This window comes from Manduca sexta, chromosome 20, assembly GCF_014839805.1.
Source record: "Manduca sexta isolate Smith_Timp_Sample1 chromosome 20, JHU_Msex_v1.0, whole genome shotgun sequence".
Classification (NCBI taxonomy): domain Eukaryota; kingdom Metazoa; phylum Arthropoda; class Insecta; order Lepidoptera; family Sphingidae; genus Manduca; species Manduca sexta.
In genome coordinates, this window is record NC_051134.1 from 726,175 (window position 1) to 743,515 (window position 17,341).

General features: G+C 32.9%; 1 protein-coding gene across 3 annotated transcripts in view; it reads right to left on the minus strand.

Annotated features, from left to right (window-relative positions):
- LOC115444069 (fasciclin-1) overlaps positions 1 to 17,341 on the minus strand; it is a 54,781-nt gene that overhangs the window by 11,949 nt on the left and 25,491 nt on the right. The window lies entirely within an intron of this gene.

The following is a 17,341-nucleotide window of genomic DNA, read 5'->3' on the forward strand; positions in this document are numbered from 1 at the left end:
GATATATGGCGGGTGTTATCATAATAGCAGATAGGTGCCAGATCGACTGTTAAATGTACGATAAAATTTTATAACTACACACTCGCCGACGCGACGTCAGCACACCGAGTGTGGATTTTTTATATTCTTTTTAAACCTACGCTTTTAGTCCCTTGACTTCTCCAAAATAGAATTTCATTGTTTTCTTTATAAAAGGTGTACAAAATGGCGCTGAAAAAATGTTACTGGATAATTCCGTGCAGCTTTGCTATTAATGGATGTTTTTAAAATAATTTTCATTCATAACACCTGTTCTTACCTAAACATAAGTTGGACGTATTAATTTTCATTCCTTCAGTTGTTTCGTATATAGTTTTTAGTATCAAATCCGGATAAGTAGTACAAAATTATACTAAAAATATTATTGGCCAAAGATACCCACCAACTGTTATAATGAATGATACGGTTGAAGACACACACACCATGCGAAACAATGATTTAGCTAAATAAAACAAAATATTGCAGAGGCGAGTTAATGAAATAAGTTTCATATAGCTTTAATTACATAAGTTTTGTATGTACATATAATATTACATTTGTAATATTTGTTCAGACCCAAAAGGGATCACACATACATCTATATTTAGAACCACTCTTGTTTCGTTTGCGAGACAATTTGCTTTAATGTGGTCGGATGAGGGCAATCACGTTGATAGGCTGGATATCATTTTCATACATGTTTCTAGACAAGTTTGACGGGCTTTGCACACGAATATTGACCAAAATAATTCCGCAAAAAGGTCTTAAATCACTTAACATTAAGTTACATTAATATATATGTGTTTTGATTATAAGGTTGAGTAACAAAATTTCTCGAAGACAATCTATAATTATACATTCTATATCTGTTTAAATGACAAAAGAAAAATAAATGTTACTGTTTCTAACAATAATTTTCGAAGCCCAAACATCTTTTGGCGGAATTGACTATAATATTGTCTCGATTTATATTAAGGACTCGATAACTATAAATAACTTTATAAATATTGTTGAAAGAAAGAACAATTTTAATGGAATGTCACTAGTGTGAAAAACCGTCGAAAGATCCTACGTTCTCCTTAACTAACATACTCGGAATCTCGTTAAAACTTTTGCCACTGAACAAAAAATCTATGATTTGAGTTGGCACGACGTACTGGAGTGTATTAGCGACACGAACGTCTTTGCAGTACTAATAGAAGTGGTATTTTGCCAGAGTTCGATTTCATCGCAAATTGGACGAGCGCAGGTGAACATTGCATAATAATCAAACAATAACGTGAGCCGTAGCTTATGAAACAATGTAGATATTTAAACGTTTTATAAACTGAAGTATGGTTCGAACCAGTGGGAGTTTGTGTTAGACTCGGTAAAATAACGAGGTTATGTTCATGAAATAACAAAGCACTTCGAGACAAAAAATATCGACGCATTGGTCGGATATTATCCCAATTTTATTTATGTTTTGTAATCATACTCATATTATGAATGCGAAAGTTTGTGAGGATGGATGTATGAATGTTTGTATGTATGTTTGTTCCTCTTTCACGGAAAAACTACTAAACGAATTTGGATGAAACTTTACTGTAATAATGGTTATACATCAGAATAACACATAGGCTACAATTTATGATGATTTTGTGGAATTTAGTTATAACATAACGATACATATCAGATAAGTCGGAAAAAAAATGCTATCTCTGCGTACGCTGCCTAACCCAATGGAGTAAGGCAAAGATGATGTACTGTAGGATTGTTTGTCTTAAATAGTTCGAAATAAAAGACTGCAACACCATATATCTACCTTTCATGTTGAAGTCACTGTGACCAAAATAGTGAGTCATAAATATAATTAAATCGGATACATTTTTAGCGAGACTTTTATCCCGGAAAACTTCTTCACGTGGACGAAGCCGCGAGCAAAAGCTAGTAACTTATAATACTAAAAAAACACTTTAACTTTTGTGTACGTAATATAATATTATATACGTGCACAAGGAGTTCATAAAATAAATAAAGGACACTCTAAAACCCACCTTATTGTTCTCCTCATATGAATAGTATTATTAAATTATGCTTTTATTATCCGGGATCGTTCATTCAAAAGCTTAAGTACGTAATTACTGGTAGGGATATCGTTCTGAAAATGTGCAAATGTAACTGACTTGTGGCCTTTGCGGTAATGCGGAATATACATACAAATGTGTAATGTAAAATGAAATTAGCAACTCTCTTTTTACCTAACATTATTCCCAGTTTTCACATTGTCTACTTCATAGCGTAACTCGTTAAAACAAATAGTTATTTTTCTCCAAAATATTATTGTTTTAAGGTTTTATTTAGCAGGAGAGATAATAAAGAAAAAGGAAATTTTTCTGTTTATATGAACTTTTAAAACAGAATGGCGTGTTATTTCAATATTTAAAGGGAAAAATGGAAGGGATTTTTTACGTGTAGATAAGTTATTTCAATTAGTTTTGACGTTCTGATTTTAATAATACTTCATTTAAATCAGTATTGTTTTTGCACCATTGTAGTTGACGCCATTTCACTCCATTTCAACTAATAAAAATATTTTCCTCTCAGAATGAAAAAAACAATTATATTAACTGTTTAATGAAAAAAGTTTTAACATCGCCATTAACATGATTCAAATGCAAAGAAAAATATTCCACTTTCAATTAACTCTACATCGTATATTTAATTATGAATCGGTGTGGCTGAACTTTTAAATCAATTATCTAGTCCAAATGTAGACAGTTGATTTTCTCTTTTTATAAAATTAATTTGTATATTAGGTTAATACTTTCCTCTCTGCTTTATTCTCCTTTCTACATACGATTCTCTACAATTTAATATACTAATTAAATCAATATCTACGGAATGCAGTACTTTTCTAGTTTGTGCCAGAGTTCTCACTTCTCATGGAATTGCATACTGATCATTATCATTTTAAACTTCTTAAAGCTTGCATAAAACTCGTTCGGTTCATCCTGATTATGCAATATGATATTGATTTACTTACATATATAATATTTTATCGGATTAGTTTTGCTTGATGTATTTTTCATATAATAATATTATGAAAATAAATATTACTTTTTGAACATCTTCTGTAAGTTTGTATCATAAGGCCGAACTTACAAACGTTTTAATATGTGTAATTTATTTTCACTACTAATTAAACACCTATCGAGCCAAGTCTTTTAGGTAATTTTAATTGTAAAACATTACATTTTTAAATTACCCTGCAAGTCTATAAACCTTAAAGTCTTAAACAAATTTACTGCGTCCTTGTCTCTTAACTCCGGGGTATTTAGTTTGATTAAAAGTAGTTCAACTAACTCTGTACAGGCAAAGAATTTCGTAGAGAGGTTTCCTTCCTTCATTGTTGTTTAAATTGAATGAAACGTTCGCCCTGAGTTCTTATGAATTATATAACTTCTGCAAATTGTGTATTTTGTTGGAATATGGGTATCATCAGGGTTATTTTAATATACAGTCACGTACGTAGTACAATAAAGCAAAATCGCTTATCATTGTAATAATGGCTTCTAATGCTGTCCGTCATTGGTGTCCATAGCGTATGTGCTAAGTTATGCTGACAGTGAGTGATCTACACCTATCTGATGAGTTTGGGTGTGACACATAAAAATGGAAACAGTATGTGCATTAATATTATGGAATCATAATATTGTAAAAAAACATTACAAAAGTTTAATTATAATGATATCTACGTATAATAAAATTGGAAATGACCGTATATGTCTGTATATTATACATATTGGAGAAAAACTCTTACTGGGTCTCTTTATTAAACGAACGGAAGTTGAAACTACAGTTTTCAGAATTTTTGTACAGGCATCACGCAAAAACTGCTCCATGGAGTTAATTGCACTTTTCACCCATATATTTTTAGAGGTCTAACTTAAAATATAGGCTCCATTTTATACCGAAAAAACTTTTTCACGCGGACGAAGCCCTGAGCAAATGCTTGTATATAACATTATGCCACCTATAATTTTCAAAGAAAAAATATTTGATTTGACAGGATCTGTGAAGCAACGATGATCGACTTACGAGTAGGCTTCGTTACTAGCCACAAATCTTAGTGATTATGGCGGAAATTTAATTATTTTAAGAAACAGCAAAAAAGGCAAACGTTTTCCCAAAACGCCAATATTTTAAATCGTTTTAATGATCCAGTCCGTCACAAGGGCAATATTTTACATGTACGCATACAATAAAAATATAAAAAGACTACTTTCAACATATTTAAGAACACATGAAACACAATTTCTCGTTTATTCTTCCTCAAATGTTGCTTTTATTTAGTATTTTCGCCATTCGGTGAGGATATATGTCCGGATAGCCGCTGCTATTGCTAATCCACTACATAAGAGTTTCATTTGGCACCAACCGACCGAAACACCTGCCTACGCATTATTTATCGACGAGCCGAGTGTGTCGGAGTGAGTAATATCGAAGCCCAAAAATTGTACCCAGATACAAAGGATTGGATTACAGTGTGGGTACTTGTTCCAGGTAACATGGTTTCTGTAGTAGTTGTGGATTGAAAGATCTATTGTGTCTTATTTGTAGGTAAATCCTACCGAAATTACCTAAATGTGTAATTCATAATTATGTTTTATTTTATTAAGGTCTGCATCGTGCCCGATTGTGTATTAAAATGCATACCTCAGTAAGAAAATTTATAACTGAAAATACAAAGCACAAATATGTAACAAAGTTCAATAATATTTGTCACGATGTTTGCCCCTGCAACTTGCGCCGCTCGTGTTTTGCTTAGCTTCGTAATTTTCGAAGTCTGGCAATCAAAGTCAAACCGCGAGAATTCGTTTTCAACGTTAATGTGGAAATTTGAATTTTTTTGTTATTTATAATTTCCCAAGCAATAGTTTTATGACTTGTATAAGAATCATCTATTTAAGAGATCGTTCTATTTGCAATATGAATAACTTTTTTCAATAGTAACATTTTTATAAAACTGAATTTAGTGTTTTAATAATTAAATGACATCACATTTCATAGACACAAAACAGCCAAACGATGATAATGATACCTATTATATTTGTCCAAGTTAATAGGATGCTATCGGGAATATATTCATATCGCTGAACTTGGCAACGGAAAATAGGTTGTGAGTACATTGGCTTATAAAATAGGGTAAGGTTTGTTCCTAAACGGCGCCGTCGGGGCGGCTACGAGATTTGGCACCGTATGGGGTGAACCACTGGCCTATTTGCGGCCTGTTTAATGACCTCATGGATGCAAACTTTGTACAAATTGACTTATTATTTAATGAAAACTAGGAATTTGGTCGAAACAAAGTTTTGGAGACGAAATAAACTTCTGTCCGGTGCCGCATCATTTATAACGTAATGTAAAGTTAGTACGAGTTTAGTAAGCACTCAAACTTTTATAGAAACAACTTGAATGTTTTCGTTTTTTGCGCAGCTAAGTCGACAAGAATTTCAAGAGTCCTGACAATTTTCAAGTAATTTACCATAAACGGCGTGGTTACAAAGTATTTTTTTTTCTTTGCGGACATTTACCCCTTAACACTGCATATTGCATATTTACAGTGACATTATGTTTGCCATTCAGGCGCTAACGCCGGCTTGGGGCGCTTTCGTATTACTTTAGAACACTTAATGGTTTTTAATGTTGACACAACGGCTTACCTTGACACTTATCAGCAACGTTCGCAAGGGCGGATGGTTTATGATTTAAAATAGCTGTTTAACAATTTAAAAGAGCGTGGCTATATTTAAATCTGACGTTTTTATTAGGTTTTATTTAATATTAAAAACCTGCTTATTTATACGCAGTTCATTTGTCTTCGTGATTTAATATAATTATGTTAATCATATTTCTTATTAGTATAGTTTTGTTTGATGAAAATCGGCGACTTTGTATCTAGACTATTATTATATTAATCATTATGATAATATAGCTATAACATAAATTGATGGAAACCAAACTAATATTTATACTCGCATATTTTGACGTCACTAGTAGGTAAATAATCATACAATGTGTCTATATTTCATTCACAACGACAATTTCGTCGTTAATATAACTAATAGTAGTCTGGATTCTCAGCTTGCGTGCAAGAAACACAACCGTTCGAAACACATCTGTCTCTGCCGATTTAGTTTGAAATATCGTTTAAGTTTTGATTTTGAAACTCTGCGTAGCATAAATCGAATATCCACATTTCCTAGATTTCAACCGGATAGCAGCTGGCTTTTATCAATGACTTATTACAAATGACATTTTATACGAACTTTTGTCTGGCTTTTGTCAAGGACAGTGACAATTTGTCACGTGCCCTCTCTTTGAGTTTAAAACAAAGAGCGTTTGAAGATAATTTTTAACAAGAATAATCCATAGGTATATTAGAAAAATGTGTTTTGTCTCTTTGAAGGTAGGATTAGTCCTACCTTCAAAGATGTAGTTGTAGTATGTTTCTATGCGGACTATATTATTAGTAATATAGTCCGCATAGAAACATACTACAATATATTAGTGCGTACCGAAAACCGATAATTATGTGTGTCTTGGCATTTCATTTTTGGCTCCATTGTTGAATCTATGACCCATTAGGCCGCGCAGACAAAGGACTGGACAATGGACATTATTGCGAAAGCGAAGCGCCTTAAAGGGAGAAGGGTCATCAGTTAGCATTATGGCTCAGTTACAAGTTTGTCGTCCTTATATTGAATTGATTTTGCAGAAACATTCTGTAAGGAGCTGTGACACGCAATAGACGTAGTCTGGCTTCTATTTCTAGACTCATTTTGTGGGCAAATCGATGCTATAGTTTAACCTTTATTGTATATATAAAACGAAATTCTATTTCTTAAATAATACACAAATACATAATTCACATTCCATCAGCCGAAATTTCAATATCATCGTAGCTTTATACGTAACAAGACATTCTTATATTCATTAGCGAGAGAACAAAGCCCTCAGCGCATTGGGGCTTACCGATAAAGGCTACAAAATGAAATTTGTGTTGTGGTTAGTAGCGGCTTTAGCACGAACCCATGACCGAGCAACTACCCTTGTTCAATAACAGTAAAATTAGTAAACCTAATTGATAAAAATCTTATATCATGCCGTTCCGCTCGCATTGTGTAATGGTTATAATTTATACGTTATTTCTGCACCAGTTCAGCACAAATTCAAACTTGAACTACTTTTAGACTCAAAAAGGGTGATTCAAAGGCAGTCCTTTGTCAGATCAATATCTGAGGCACAAATAGGCTCTTGATGGTTTTTATCCGACACCGAACATGGGCAAATAGTTTTTAACGTATTATTTGTTTAAAAGCTTATGGAATAGAGCTTGAGAAAATATTTCTATGTATGTCAGCTATTTTATTTATGTGCGACGATCCCTGGATTCAAAGCCGTTGCCACGCAGACCCTTCAAAACCCATTATGCTATTGAGAAGTCTGGTTGCTGCTTTCCTACTAAATTGGCTAGCGCGAGTATATAAGGGAAGACTGTAGACTTCTAGCAAATATTGAATGATGCAGCAGGAATAGAATATGCACTATATAAATATACTTCAGAAAGTAATTAATGACCTTCTTTGTAGTGATGCTCAAGCATAATGCGCCTTTAGATAAATCTCAACTAATTAACGGAGATTGGAAGTAATGAAATAGAAAGTCATTGTTTTCCTTCGCACTCTAAGTTCTAATGCTTTGTAATTGGCTTCATTTTAATGCGATCAGTGTTTTTGTCGCTTTTTTTATATCATCTCATCTTATTTACTTTCTAAATTCGAAATTATGTGAAAATGTTTGGATGTTTATCAAAAGTTAACTCAGAAATGTGAAGCTGAATAGTTTTAGATGAAACTTGGCACACACATAGAGACCGTGTCGAGGATTACCATATAAGCGTTTTATCCTGGTAACTTGCTTCATAGAATTTTTTTTTTTTAATCTGAATTTTAAATTGATGGCACAGGCATTGCAGAGATAATTCACGACTTTGGAAGCAGGAAGTGGTTTCAACGCGGGCGAATCCGCGAATAACACCTAGTATTATTATGTTTTACTGTGGAATGGGTGGCGAATATTGCTCAATACTTTTAGAATATGGTTAAACGGTGGGGTAAAATTTTGTAATCTATATTATTGTGAATGACCAAGTGTTGTCTTGAAATATAACATTATATATCGTTATTCACCAAGTTCTAGAGATTAAAACTGATATTGTATAATTAATTTAATTGGTTAGGACACAGGCCTTAAGTGTCCGTTAACTAAGTATATTTTGAAAATTAATCTGTTATAGAAAAGAGTTTCCTGTAAAAGAGGCAAAAGGAATCAGTATTGAGATATCACTTTATAAAATAAATTAGTATGCAGAATTGGTACTAAACATATACCTACTCGTTAAGGTGACTAATAGAATAAATGAAACCCTGTGATTGAGGTTTCTTTGTAAGTATGTAATATGAATTATGTACCTAAATCGATAGATTTATAGTTGACTTTACGTAATTGGAAACACGTTAGTCGTTCTAATTAGGGAACAGAATAATAGTGGCACAGTACGTTACCACAAAAGGGGGACCGCGAACACACACAGTTGGAACAATGCCTTCTAATAAGGCGCCATGTAAGGTTAGAGTTACTCCATTTGATTTTATTTGCTTTATAAAATGAATATGTTATATATTTCCTTAAATAAATCGATTTCATATTCAAGGATCAAAAAAATAAGTCGTCATCGTCATTAATAGTCATAGTATGTTCAAGTCTGAACATAGGCCATGTTAAAGCGAGCGATAATTCAAAAAGAATTCACATGTAGTTTCAAAATGTCAAAGATGCCAGCCTTGGGAGCTGAATTTAAACCGCGACGTTTGTTTCTTTTTACTGCAGTCTGATCCACTCCTGCCTTAGCTGTCGTTTCTTGTTTGTTCCGCTTACTCAATCCATCACAAGACGCATGATGTGCACTATTAAACATTGGGCTCCCGTAAAGATTTACATCCCGATCTTTTATAGCCTATTTCTTCTGTCCAGTTTCACTCTTATTGCTTATTTAATAATATTTTAATTACGTTCTATAACTTATTTTCAAATTAATTTAGTATTTAATTCAGAAATTCGGAATATCATGTTATCTAGCTATTAGTCATTTGCACGCTGATTTATTACTTTAAATATACTTAATATGGTGAATGTGTGTTATTTGGTTATTAGCGTTCGTATTCAGTAAGTAATTAAATTTCATGATGGTCAATTATGAACAAATAAACGGATTGTTCCAACTTCATTCATTTGATTTATTGAAAAACAGCGTAATGAAAGGTAATTTGTATTTTGTTTTAGCATTAAACTGTGTAGTTAGTGTTTTAAAGCTATCGAACACCACTTACACTAATAATTATCAAAGAAACTTCGATGGTTGAAAACTATTGAGAACTTCTTGGTCAGGCGCTTTAGTTGGGGACGGAAAGTAAGTACACTCAAGCGAAAGTTTACTTCTGTAGGAACCACCAGTAAGTTGATTTTACAATTTTGTATTTCAGTATGTTTTAGGAACGAACTGGATTTCGCTGGGACCACGTCTCAATAATCTACTGCCGTTATATTAAGCAAATCATCAAAAAGTACATGAGTCTAAATCGTCTTTTCTCTGATCTGTGAAATCAACTTCAAGAGTTGACATCAACACTTGATATTAACTGTACTCAAAAACCTTAATATACAATCAACTCATTCAAAACATTTGTAAACATAGCACAACCTAAAATAAAGCATGAACAACAGGTCAAAATTTACATAGAAAAGGGCGTCAAATGGGGAGATCCCTTATCTCCTAAATTATTTACAAGTCATCTCGAAGATGTCTTCAGGAAGCTGACAGCTTGCTGGGAGGGATGAAGCGTTGATGTTGACTAAACATGATTGAATAATCAGCACATTGCCGATGACTTTCAATGGGTTCGAAAGATCGTTTTGCATGGAACTGTTTACAAAATATGTTATAATGATCACTTAATATCACTCAGTAGAAAGACTTATCATTTCTTACTAGTAAGGATTCTTTTCTAGATTTCAATTTAATTTGGATATGGTCATGTTCGAAAAAGGAGATACTGCAGTGAGGCCAGGAACCCCTCTAACTTTTGTGCATCCTAGATCTATAGATCTACTAATCTTACCGAACTAACCGCACACGCTTGCCTCGTCAACAACTCTAAAAGACCTGGCATGGAGCTGGCCGTATGCCAGTACAGTTTCCTGGCGCAGCCAATTCACGATTCATGTGATTGTAAGTAAAGGCACAGGCATGAGGTTGCCGTACCTCAGAGTAGGGTGGTAATAATCGCTGACGTTTCTAACATGAGTCTACATCAAAGAAGTACTATTGGTTAAACATGCGGCATATGACGCACTCGTACATGCATAAAGGAAGACAGATATTGAATCCATAGGCCTATGTGTACTGCCTAAAAGCGACTTTGTGTGATCTTCCAAGCTTGATTCTCTGCACACTACTGTGGAATATCATGTACCTACGACCGAATGTTCCGTGATGCGAATCTTCAGTGTAGCTGTCATTCGCAATGCACGTGACACGTTCGTAACAGCGACGGTAACAACTTTCCGAAAGGTAACTTGTTTACTTTGTTCGGTACCGAACCTATAGTATATATTTATATTTACGTCATGTAAAAAAACGGGTCCCATTTTTTATATAATCATCTTACGATTTTTTTAAATTGTAGTCAAAATGTATAAAATATTCCAAATACATGTCTAAGTCGATATACAAAACTTGTATATTTTTCCATATTATATAAGTTGGTCTTAAATATTATAACAACGTTATATAGTGAGCTAACTATAAACATAAACATAAACATTAAAACATTTAAAAAGCAAGTAAATCTCTTTCCGAATGTAAATCACTTTTTTAAGCTTAATTAATAAAGGCGTAAGTGCAGCGTGAATTTAAAAGCCGGGAACAACGAGTTCTCATTTATAATATTAATTAAAATTCCTTCAATAATTGCATATTAAGTACTCGAGATTCAAGTCAGAGCTCGAAAAGCTTCATCGTAGTATGGCGATGATAAAATCGAAGAATTCCAAATTGCAAAATATAATAATTTTAACCTTTATTACTTGAACATTGTAATAGAGTTATTATTTAACAGAGGTTAATTTATTTACATAATTGCAGTGTGCATAAAGGTCTCTACGAAAATTACTAACTTTTGCCTGCTTACTTTGACTGCCTAACTCACGGGTCTAACACATTGTAATGGGAACATTGTTTGTTGTTTTCGTACCTAGGCGCTGGCCATAATTCAGGTACTCCTACTATGTCATTAGTGGTATAACAAATATCAATTTGCCAGTAACTAGGGAATTTTTTAATAGTTTTTTTTTATTTATTCGAGACCTCTTCATAGAAATAGACGACAGTGTAGCAACCATTTTAATCAATGTTTCCCCATGAGCTTTCATAATTCATAGCGCGTGCTCAATGGTTTAAAAGTAGGTTAGCATTAATAATAGCACTAACTTTCGACCAATATCAATAAAAATCGAAAATTTTGTTCTTTAAACTGTTAACATATAATAAAATAATCCTAACTCTGAAACTTCTTTTGGGATGACATTCATTGATTCATAATCAAATGTACCATTCATGTAAATTCAAAAAATCTTATTATTGTTCAACAGTTCATCTATAATAACTTTGTAGAACTATTGAACAATTGTTTTAATTGGTAATATAAAATAGTAAGTAGTATGTAAATGTAAAATAGTAGTATTGTGGAATAGTTTAACTGGATCTGTGGAATTATTATAGATTAGGTAGGTAATAATACATATAAAGGGTTAATATGGCAATTAAGTTTAAGTACTGTAAAAATACTATCTTATGTTTTGTTAGGTTATATTTTTTTAGTTTTGAAAACACATTAGATGTGTAAGAATATCGAGCACAATATTTTACTTTTTTGACAGAATTTAAATATTGAATCAAAATGTCAAATCCTGAATTTTTTTTAAGATCGCTTTTCTGAGCTAACATCATGATTTCTTTCTTCATGATTTTGTTATATAATAATACACATAATAAAACTCGTTTACAAAACAATATTTTTTTTTGTAACCTTCATACGTATTCTTTTCATAAAACCTACTTGCTTACAAATAATATAAAGGTACCATCGAAATTCAATATTTATTTATGTAATGTACTAAAATTGGACATAAGCCGCAATATATCTAAGTTCACGAAAATTTAAAATCAAAACAATTAAAAAAATTAAAACCCCTTCAACTTTCCCACTATCGTCATGAAATTTGTCAAACTCGAGATTTCGATCATTCCCTATTTACAGCAAAAGGAATGTTCGCGACCACCCAGAGTTCTTTGTTCTTTATCTCATAGTATGCACATTGGAGCGGCAATAGTAGGCGTTACACTTAATGTTAAGTGGTTGTAACAGATGGCCACTGGTAATGAGATTAGCTGCTTTATTGATGTGTAAATATATGGTCAGTTCTCTCAGTTATATTCTGGTCAAATATGACATAAAAACGTCGTAAAAGTCAATTAATGTCGACATTTGCCATTTATCAAACTTTTTGCTTCGTAATAGCTACTTGTTGCTAATAATAACAGCTCCTGTCCAATTTAAATTTGAACCCATTGAGATAAAATCAGTAGCTCCACCCTAATAACAACGTGTGAAATTGTTTATTTCAACTCGGATTTACTCGCCCTTTGTTGACGTTTAAATGTAAAGAATCGTGACACCCCTAATCTTGATAAGAATGTGTACAAAGCGCCTGATGTAAAAGTGTTAATCTGATTTAATTCATTGTGTTTACACAGCGGGAGAAATGTACTCTTTAAAATCCCGTATCTCAAATAATAAAACGTTTCTGTATGATTCATGCGGACTTCACAAGGGTTATAGAATCGCGTTTGTAAATGGAAGTCTATTGTAAAGTTAACGACTTTCAACAAATCGAACGAATTGGCTAGCTTTACTGTTCGATTATACATTTTAAATTGATTTAATGTTTACATTGAAATTGATAAAGTAAGTATAACAAAATAATTGATGATATAACAGATTATGAACTCGATAAATGAAATTATGTATGACTATTATGGCTACAGCAGTCTTTTTTTTTATTTGCATTCTAACTTATTAGTTATCTGATAGTCATTTGTAAATTTGAAGTTTTAAAAGGTATGGCAATTTTGAGTTTGTACATTACTGACATACCCACGTTAAATCAATGTTATATTAAGTAAATTGTTACATAACTTACAAATATTTGTTAATATAAAACTTTTGTAATAAATTTCAATGAACGTTGGATCAGAAAAATGTAATTTTGTACGGGTAAGATAAAGATTATTAGTTTGTAATATATTGATTATAAAAATCCAGACGATTTATATCTTTTTTGTTGTCTCCTTTTTATAATAAATTGCGTAATATGTTTAAAAGCATTCTTAATTTGGTCGACATCTCATCTAGATTTTGACATCTATTTTGTTTGTTTGACAGTATGCAGGGAATCCTTGTGATAACCTGTTTTGTCTACAACATGAATAGACGGCTTTCACTGAGGTCGGCAGTACTGTCTCACAGGAAACTTAGGTGATGCGCCACTATTGCTGTTGGGTTTGGAACGGCCCGACGTCATTGTTAGACATCTAACAATACTTCGTCACCCATTTCTAAACCTACACTTAAGCCGTCTACGCGGCGCCTAAAGGTCGACAATTTAGTCATGATTTGTTTGATATTGTTGAATAATTGTTTCCTAATTTAATGTGAATTTTGACATTGAACTAGAACTATGAATACACATACATACATCACGCTTTTATTCCCGAAAGAGTTGGTAGAACTACAAGCAAGGCACCCATATTTCGCCATGTGTGGTCCGTCCCATGATGTGACAGTGACAGTCCGTCCCATGAAGTTTCTGACATTTTGGGCCTAATTTCAGGTTCCGCACTGACAGTAAGCAGAAACCCAAATATGACTGCCCGACACGGGATTCCAACCCGGGACCTCAGAACAGTGGTCGTAGCGCGGAGGCAATACTACTACGCCACCAAGGCAGACAAAACTGTTAATAATTAAACAAATATCCCAATAAATCTAATTTATTTTAATAAAATTATTGAAGAACACAATAAGAAGAACTAACTTCCTTGTTTTCTTGATTCCGGCTGTCGAAAAAATACCTTACATGTTTCTCAACAGTTTTGCTTACAAAAACAATCATAACTGTAGTTGGTCCTAGTTAGGGAATAACGTATAATTTATGGAACTATTTGCTGACCGATAAACATAAAACTTTCTTGGTTTTATTGTTCAAGCGTTAAAGTGTACAATAAAGGCTAATGATACATTATTCTTAAAGGTTAATCTGTATTTACATAACAACTACATATATTATTAAATTTGTGATTTAAAACTGATTAAAGGAAGATGAAATATCAAAAGAAATGGCCACTTATATTATATACTGTAAACAAAATTGTCGAATCTAATAAACTCATTAAACCATAATTTATAAATTTCTTATGTTCGGCCTGTTCTGTACTTCAAGCAGAACAACGATAAAAGACTTGAAACATATCATACGGCAATAAAAATACTTATTAAGAAAAAATCAATATTTAGACCCACATAAAATACATTAAGTCAAACTTATACAAGATTGTCGTAATGGGAACGCGGCGGATTGATAATAGTTTAAACCTTTGGGAAAGAAGAGGGACACGAAGGGGGGCATAAATAAGCAGCAAAAAATTCAATTAACCATTTTTCTTAACTAATTTCTTAATTTATCAAGACGAGGTTAACCAATATTTTAACCGCACGACTCTACCAGTTGTAAACTAAAAACATGACTTACGAGTCAAGAAGTAAGTGAAAAATAAAATCTCTTATAAAAGTCATCTCCTTTCGTTCCCAGCCAAAATCATTTTTGTCACCGGCGAAGTTATATTACGATTGCCAATAAAAATCAAATATTTGATAAGTAATTGAGAGCATAAAATTGTAATTCAATTTGACAAATTCGTTCTCACGAATTCTTCAGACAGAATGAGTAACGGTGAAAATGGAAAGTTGTAACGAATTCTGTGAGAGCGCTACATTAAAGGGATAACTCACCAACGAAAATTTCGTGTTCAAATATTGCTTTTGTAAAATTTGAATGGAATTCTTTGTTAGAAGTATTTATCAGAAGAATGTTTGGCAACAATAAAGGAGTATGTTGATTTTTTCAAAGTAGAAAGCCATCATTAATAGTTTGCTAGGTTTTCGCTACGGCTTTGCTCGCGTGAAACCCATTACCGGTACAAAAATATATTGTGCAATTTTCTGAAATAAATGTGTACCTATATCATATTTTGTGCCAAGTTTTATCTAAATTAATTCAGCGGTTCATAGTAAGGGCAAACCCTTCCTCTTAACAAATATGAAAACATCTTCACATACTTTCGCATTAAAATATATAAGAAAGATTGGATGCATCTAAGTGCACTTGTGCAAATACAATGTACGAATGAAAGTAGACTGCAGCTGTTGGTGACATACGGTCTAAATCTTTTAGAATTACAATATTTAAATAAAACCTTCAAATGCGATATTGAACATTTCTTGTCTTCAAACATCCATTTGAGTGACGCAATCGGAAATTTCATACCATCCAAACTCAAACGACTAATCGATCAAATCACGTATTTTGTGAGGTCAACTATGCATCACATATAATTACCTATTTCACTACATAACAAAATAAAGGCACGTAAAACATAAATAAAACAAACTGTGATTTGCCATTAATGAAATATATTTACTTTTTCAGGGTAACGTACTGCTTACATTAGACCCCTGCCTGAACTTTATTTATGGCGCAGAAGCAATAGATAAATAAAAAAGATAAAAGGGGATAATATATTTGTAGGGACACAAAAGTTTCTAAGTTTAATCCTGCTCTAACCATTGTTCTCGTTAGCGATTTAAAATAATACGAATTGTAATAAATCACATCCTCAATTAAAAAGAGACGGCGTCTACGGATTTTCTAGCTTGTTAATCTAATGCGATGTGAATTTGAGCTCGGGAATTTATTTCAAGCTGTTCTTAATCTTTATTAAACACGTTAAGAAAGGTGTGTATTCTTGTTTTAAAGGTAAAAAGAGTACGGTTAACTCTTCGTATTTTTACGCTTTATATTTTATGGAAGATCAGTAACATCATAAACCATCTGGATTCTGAGTTATGATTTAGATTTAGTGCGTCCGTCATAAACAAATTTTGCATGAAATCAACATGCATTTCCGATTCTATATTATTATCAATAAAAAATTTTCTTAAAAGTAAAAACATACCACATACATACCAACCAACAGAATATCACTTATACACGTACCTAAATTGCTTCGGCCTAGCTCAATTTTACTGCACACAAGCACTTATGACAAACCAAAACGCTAGAAAATAATTATTATAAACTAGCTTCCGCTCGCAGCTTCGCCCGCGTGGATTTCGGACTTCAAAAATGGAGGAGGTGCTCAATTTGTCGGGATGATTTTTAAAGTATGGTGGTATGCAGGTGGTCCGATTGTCCGGTCAGGGTCTGATGATGGGATCCTGGTGAAATTGAAGGAAGCTTATAGCATGATTCAGTATTCACGCGTGATGGCTTATTATTAGCGTATTTCATGTATAACTTTGGTGTTTCTATACCGATTTCTATGAGTCTTTTTTATGGAAGATTGAATAATGTTAACTTTTTTAATTAGGGATGACTGAGAGTGTTATAAACGTAAGAGTAGACAAATATAATGAGAAAGCTTCGAACTGCTAAGCTATCGGAAGTTACACGTGTTATTGTGAGTCAACCATAAAAGATAGACATATGCTGTCGTGGGATATTTTTTACATAATTTTAAGGAGAACATTTCCGTCATACATGATTTCTGTGTAGCTTTAAGCATTAAGGTTGCACACGCGACGGAAGCTTAAAAAATGGAGTAACTTCTCCCGTTTTCCCAACATTTCCCTTCACTGCTCTGCTCCTATTAATTGTAGCGTGATGAAAAGTATACTATAACCAGCACAGGAGTATGACAAATAATTGTACCAAGTTTCGTTAAAATCCGTCGAGTAGTTTTTGTTTCTATAACGGTTATACAGACAGACAGACAGACAGACAGACAGACAGACAGACAAAAATTTTACTAATTGCATTTTTG